The following is a 7315-nucleotide window of genomic DNA, read 5'->3' on the forward strand; positions in this document are numbered from 1 at the left end:
TATCATATTTGTACATAATCCTCGCCTTTGATTATTATCATTAATGGGTTCATATTTTATCCATCAGAAACAAAATATTAAGTAAGATGCAATACATTCCTTTGTTATGCATCACAGTGAGACTGACCAATCAGAGTGCAGAACTACTGACCCCACATGAGCCCGTGTACCGTCAGTAAAAATCCAAGATGGTTGTTTGTTTGTTGGTTGGTTGGTTGGTTGGTTGTTTAACGCCGTACTCCGCAATATTCCAGCTATATGACGGCGGTCTGCAAATAAGCGAGTCTGGACCAGACAATCCAGTGCTTAATATCATGAGCATCGATCCACGCAATTGGGATCGATGACATGCATCCCGTTAGTCGCCTTTTACGACTAACATAGTCGCCTTTTACGGCAAGCATGGGTTGCTGAAGACCTATTCTACCCCGGATCTTCACGGGTACAAGATGGTAGTTCCTGATCTAATATGAAACAGTATACCGTAAGTAACAGCCATTTTGAATTTTCCAACACCCACCTCACATATTTCACATAGAAATTCTGGTACAGAAATTTGTTATTCGACACTGTTTTGTGTTTTAATATCATTAATTGTGATAAGCAAAGACATTATTAATTAATGAAACCACGTTCGTGATTTTATTTATAAAAAATATAGAGAAAAAAGCTTACAACGGAGGTCACTGAGTTACAAATAGCATCGTCATAGAACATACTATTGGACGACGTGACAAACAAGAAACGTGACACCAATGACGTCACATAGCAATAGACTAGATAGCAGCCCGTCGTTAGGGGAAAGCGGACTGATATCAAGTTACAGTGTCCCGTAGATTTCTGTTAACATGCGGGCATTTTTATGATAATTCTGTCAATTTTAGCTATAGCACTTTAAACGTTCACATTTAGTGTATTATATATTCCATTGTTAACGTTTATGTTTACATTAAAGCGTTGTAACGGAAAAATGTACTGGTCCTGTCGTTTATACCGGTTGTAAGTGTCAATTTTTCATTTTGACATGACATGTGCGACAAAGATACCAAATAGCGAAAAACTTTTCGGCATAATAAATTCGTTATGGTGTCTTTAGTTGCCGTATACGGTGTCATATTAGGTTATTGGGCAAGGCTCCAGCTATAAATAGCGTCCTATAAACAGTTGGGTATGTACGAGACAATCCAGTGATTGATATTATGAGCAATGCATCACGTGGTTGGGGCACGATGACACCCAGTTAACCAAGTTAACCATTTAGTGACCCTCTTACTATCAGTATCGGCTACTGGGGACATATTCAACCCAGGAATGACCACGGAGAAAAGTGATTTAAACATATTTTATTCAGATTGAATTGGATTGGGAACAAGTTATTCAACTTAGGACTCCCTCTCCATGGTATTTACAAAGCTTGTACAGTAAATCATATACAAGGAAAACAGAAGAGAAGATGGGTGTATAGATAACAAAAGAAATGTACAAAAGAGAGACTAGTAATAGACTATATGTACATTAAAGTGTTACCCAAATCTCTTTGTATGACTTATAAACATTTGCACTGCTTTAAAGTTATGTTGATTTTCGATAATGGACAAACATTCATTTCCGTTTAACATCAAACTTAAAAATCTAATTTAACATTTTTGTTCACGGCGTTCTGTAAAATGTCCCGAATTATTATAACATATTTTTTCTTTGGTGGACATACAATGGAAACTTTAATAAATAATGATTTGCGTTTTCGCATGGATCACCACATTGACATGTTGGATCACATTTTATCTCTATTCTGTATAAATCATAATTTAACTGGCTTTTCATGTATCTTAATCGAGTATGATAAATATCAACTTTCTAACACCATAGGAAAAATATGGAGGTGTAATGACTTGCTCTTTTTGTATGTATGTCTTCAATTGGGATGTAGATGTGCAATTTCTACCTGCTGTAGGAATATTGTTCCATAACCTTACAGTTCATGGAATAAAAGAACTCGTTAAGTGTTTTAATCTAGTGTATGGAATCTCAATATTGTCTGAATTTCTTAAATTAGATGATACATTTGAACCTACAGTGGTTGGTACAATGTCTTTAAGATATGTTTGGGCAATATTACTTTGTATTTTGTAGAACAAACATAGCTTATGTTTCCTACTTCGTTCTATTAACGTTTCCCATCATGTTTTATAATACAGATGTGTGTGTGCGAAGTATATTTGGGGAGCCCAGTAACTACTCTGGCAGCTTCTGAGTTGATAATTCTATTATACACCAATCCAACACTTCACACACATATTCGAAATGGGGTCTTACTTTATTTAATGTATTTCTGTTCAATATGAATTTTAATTTTCTCATTGAGTTTATCATGTTTGATGTTGATTTGATTATGTTATCTACGTGACAGGACCACTTTCCGTTTGATGCAAACGTTATACCCAAATGTTTATGACTTTGAACATTCTTAACTCTACATTCATCAAAGTACAAGGTTATAAGGTCTGATTCATCTTTTAAGGAAAATATAACCGCTTCTGTTTTACCTGGGTTGTATTTAATTAACCAGCGTTTTGCCCAGTTACAGAGTTTGCTCAGATTGAAATTTAGAGTTGATTCAATAAGTTGATTGTCTAGTGAAGAAAAGCCGAGTGCTGTATCGTCAGCAAAGAGTCTTGTTATGCAATCTAATTCATCAGCAATTTCGTTAACAAATACAATGAATAAAAAGGGACCTAACACCGAACGCCAGCCTTCACAATCCTTGGCTTTGTTAGAGACCCGCTTACAAACACTGATTGAGTACGATTGCTTATGTAACTAGACAGCCATTCAAGTAAATTCCCTTTTATACCAATGCCATGCATTTCTAATTTGTACAGAAGCCCTCTATGCCAGACACGATCAAATGCTTTTGACACATATTTCTCTATCATCTAAAATTATATACAATATATACAAATTTGATTATACAATTCAATTAATTGATGGACAGTGGAATGGCCTTTTTGAAAACCCGACTGGTATTTATATAACAATTCATTGTCATGAAAGTAGTTATAAAGATGCTTAAATACAATTCTCTCAAACACTTTACCAATACAACAACAAAAATGAGTGATATTGGTCTGTAATTTGTCACAACTGAATGATCACCTTTCTTATACAATCATGGCATAACATGCGCTCTTTTCCATTCTGTTGGATATGCATTTAAAGCCAATGAATGATTGAACAACATACATAAAACAATAATAATGCTGTTTACTGTTTTCTTTAATAGGTTGTTACTTATTCTGTTATGCCTTGTTAATTTGAAAACATTTTATAACGTCAGATATTTCATTTTCTGAGAAAGTTAATTTGTCAAAAATGCTCTTAGTGCGTTGCTTGAAATATGGTAATTCTTCCCGTTCTTCAGTTAGGGTAGATATATGGATTGGAAATATTCATTTAATGTCTCTGATTTTTATAAATCTGAAAATATAGTGGGACATCCATCGGTATCTTGTTTCCTTAACGGGGGAATGCTAGAAGATGTTCCAGAGTTTTTGACGACATATCTTAGTAATTTCCAACGTGATTGTTTATTTACGATATATAGTTCCGAAAGAAATTCATCGATGTTAGAATAGAATTTTTCTTTCGCATTACTTTTCATGTTGTTGACTTTATTCCGTTATTTTTTGTATGCTATAATATCTGTCTCCTTATTACTCTTTTTAGATATATTTCGTAACCTATTACGTATCCTAACTCCTTTCTTAAATGTGAATCAAACCATGGTTTGTCATTTGGGTCGAATAGTGACAATTTTAGATGGAATACATTGTGTTACAAAATCATTCAATCTTTCATACAACACTTCACACATATCATCAACATTTGTACATTCATTAAATAATACAGACCAATTGGTAATGTTTATGAGATCATTCAATTTAACAAAGTCTCCCTTGTTATAACGTAAAACCTTGCGTTTATAAGCTATCTTGGTGCATAGGTGTGTGTTCATTTCCATAAAGGTACCTCTGTGATCACACCACTGAGCTTTACATCAACATCTTCACTAACAATGATTGGATCTAAAAGTGTGCTAGATTTAGAAGAGACTCTGGTGGGCTCAACAATTACATTCCTTAATTATTTTCTGTGTAAAATATTGTTTATATATTTTTTTCTGTTAGATAATAATTTTTTTTTATCACCGACAATCACCATTTTACTAGATATATCCAATGCAACTTCGATAGATTATCTAACCGACTCCAAAACTGTATAGAATTGTGTTCTGGTCTGTAAACGACACAGAGTAATAAAGGCCCTTGAGGAAGAAATATTTTTATCTTTCTCTTGTATGTTTAACACTCAGTGATATATATCATAACCCCTCCCCCAAAAGCATTTCTATCTTTCCGTATTGGATCATGAAATGATTGCCACTGTAAAGATTCATTATCTACAGATTCATCCAGATGTGTTTCAGTGAAACAAACTGCATCATATTCAGACAAATATTCTGCAAGATACCTTGGCTTATTACGGACACTCCTGGTATTCAATTGGAAGATCGACAATGAGTGGTCAAGATTAGTTACATCACCGGTCAGTGGGCCAGGATTAAGGTCAACGTCCCCAGCAAGCTGTATTGTCAATAGGATTACGAGAATTATATTTACATTGCCGAGATAAACCTGCAGAACACAATGCTAAGTCGAGTGTTACAAGCTTTCACTTCTAGTAATAAAATATAATGCATTATGTCTAGCTCGTTCAAAAGAAACTTTGTGATGGAAGATTGGCAGATAAACTAATTGACACAACATGTTAGAAGACTTCACAACAAAGTTGAACACCCCAATCGCAACGCGATACTGAGATATATCATTACCCATATGTCAGTTTTAGTCTGGGAACAATCGTACTTTTCTTCTGGTTTAACGATATTTCGATCTGGGAATGTTAGTACGCTGTGACAATATGCTCAGTGAGGAATCAGTGTGTACATAGCATGGCAACACAAGAATGGAGTATATATTCATTGGAGTTTTCGTTTTCTGGGAATATAAGAGGAGAGTGAGATTCAGGGATATGTATAAAACAGGAAGTGAATGGATAGCTAAGGATAAGGTAAGACAATATACAAATTGTATGTACAATATGACAAACATTGTCAGCTACTGGGGACATATTCAACCCAGGAATGACCACAGAAAAAAGTATCGGCTACTGGGGACATATTCAACACAGGAATGACCACGGAGAAAAGTATCGGCTACTGGGGACATATTCAACCCAGGAATGACCACAGAAAAAAGTATCGGCTACTGGGGACATATTCAACCCAGGAATGACCACGGAGAAAAGTATCGGCTACTGGGGACATATTCAACCCAGGAATGACCACGGAGAAAAGTATCGGCTACTGGGGACATATTCAACACAGGAATGACCACGGAGAAAAGTATCGGCTACTGGGGACATATTCAACCAAGGAATGACCACGGAGAAAAGTATCGGCTACTGGGGACATATTCAACCCAGGAATGACCACGGAGAAAAGTATCGGCTACTGGGGACATATTCAACCAAGGAATGACCACGGAGAAAAGTATCGGCTACTGGGGACATATTCAACCCAGGAATGACCACGGAGAAAAGTATCGGCTACTGGGGACATATTCAACCAAGGAATGACCACGGAGAAAAGTATCGGCTACTAGGGACATATTCAACCCAGGAATGACCACGGAGAAAAAGTATCGGCTACTGGGGACATATTCAACCCAGGAATGACCACGGAGAAAAGATTTGCTTCATACAATATAAACATAAAATGTCAATGCAAGAGAATAACCATTACAGATTATTCGCCGAAACAGATTCCATTAGGCGTACAGAGTTTTATACTCTTAAAAAGCTTCCTTGGTAAACAATCCGTCTTTCTATCGCGCCTTTATCGCCACACAGATTTTGTAATGTGTTTCATCACAAATGGCATCTGTACAATATGAGCATTCCAAAGGCTTTTGAAAGTCCCCAATTGGCATGTAATATCTCGATTTCTCTGTTAAATCTACCTACCCCTGTGTGCTTCTTTCTACAATTTGTTCGTGTCATGTTGAGACGTCAAACAGAAAATGACAATACGAGCGACAAGAACTGCTTTTAAATGTGTTTATTGTATCATTAGGTCAAGGAGTAGGTAATGTTGGTGCTGCGTCGATGGTCAGCAGCGTCTCAGATATATACCCCTGTGAATTAGAAACATCAGTTGAATAAAACAGTGAAAATGCGCGAACACAATGAACATATTTTACAGGAAATAGGCCAACTTTCTCCCCACAAGACCCTAAATGGAAACATATTTGCATTATCTCTCTCTATATGAACATCTAGGTCACAATTTATTGATTTGTGTGTATCTGATTTATTCAAGATGCAAAACCAGACGAAATTCCAGACATCTTCACACATCCAAAGATATATATGAATAATTTCAATAATTTTTGCGTTTATGGACGTATAAACGTAAACAGCGTTGTGCACACTGTAAATCTGTCAACTCTAATAACTTCACAGACTGCTTATTAAATCATCAACACAAAAAAAGAATTGTAGAAATAATACGAAATCAGTGTCATCGTTCAGCTCAATAATGCAACACCTCAAGTTCCTCTCATATTGTCAGCCAATCAGGAAACAATAATCCGTTAGCGGTTTATGGAAACATAAAGCAAAACAAACTGTTTGGTTAGCCAAACAAACCCCAAGGAATCGCTTTCAGTGTTTTTTTTTTATCTCTGGATAAATACTGAATTCCAAGGACCTTTATACTCAGTTCGTTAAAATGAACTCCAGGGACCTTTATAATCAGTTCGTCATACTGTGAGTGAGTACGGTTTTACGCCGCTTTAAGCAATATTCCAGCAATATCACGGCGGGGACACCAGAAATGGGCTTCACATATTGTACCCATGTCGGGAATCGAGCCCGGGTCTTCCGCGTGACGAGCGAACGCTTTAACCACTAGGCTACCCGACCGCCCTCGTCATACTGAATTCCAGGGACCATTATAATATGTATCTTTGCATCATGGCTTTGCCGCGATTTCTTGTCTATCAAGTTGTCGTAATGCTCGCCCGTTTCGACAAATAACTGTTGCCTTTTTCCATATGAATTGCCTGAGAGTCACGTGTGATTGATCAAGTCAACTGAGAGTGTGAATGAATAACCCCAACCGTTTCGTATTTGTCACAAAAGGAGATTTCAAAAGTGTGGCCACGACATTCAAACGTGAGTCGACGCCATGTTG

Source organism: Haliotis cracherodii, unplaced genomic scaffold (assembly GCF_022045235.1).
Source record: "Haliotis cracherodii isolate W230 unplaced genomic scaffold, xgHalCrac1.p SCAF_11, whole genome shotgun sequence".
Lineage (NCBI taxonomy): Eukaryota > Metazoa > Mollusca > Gastropoda > Lepetellida > Haliotidae > Haliotis > Haliotis cracherodii.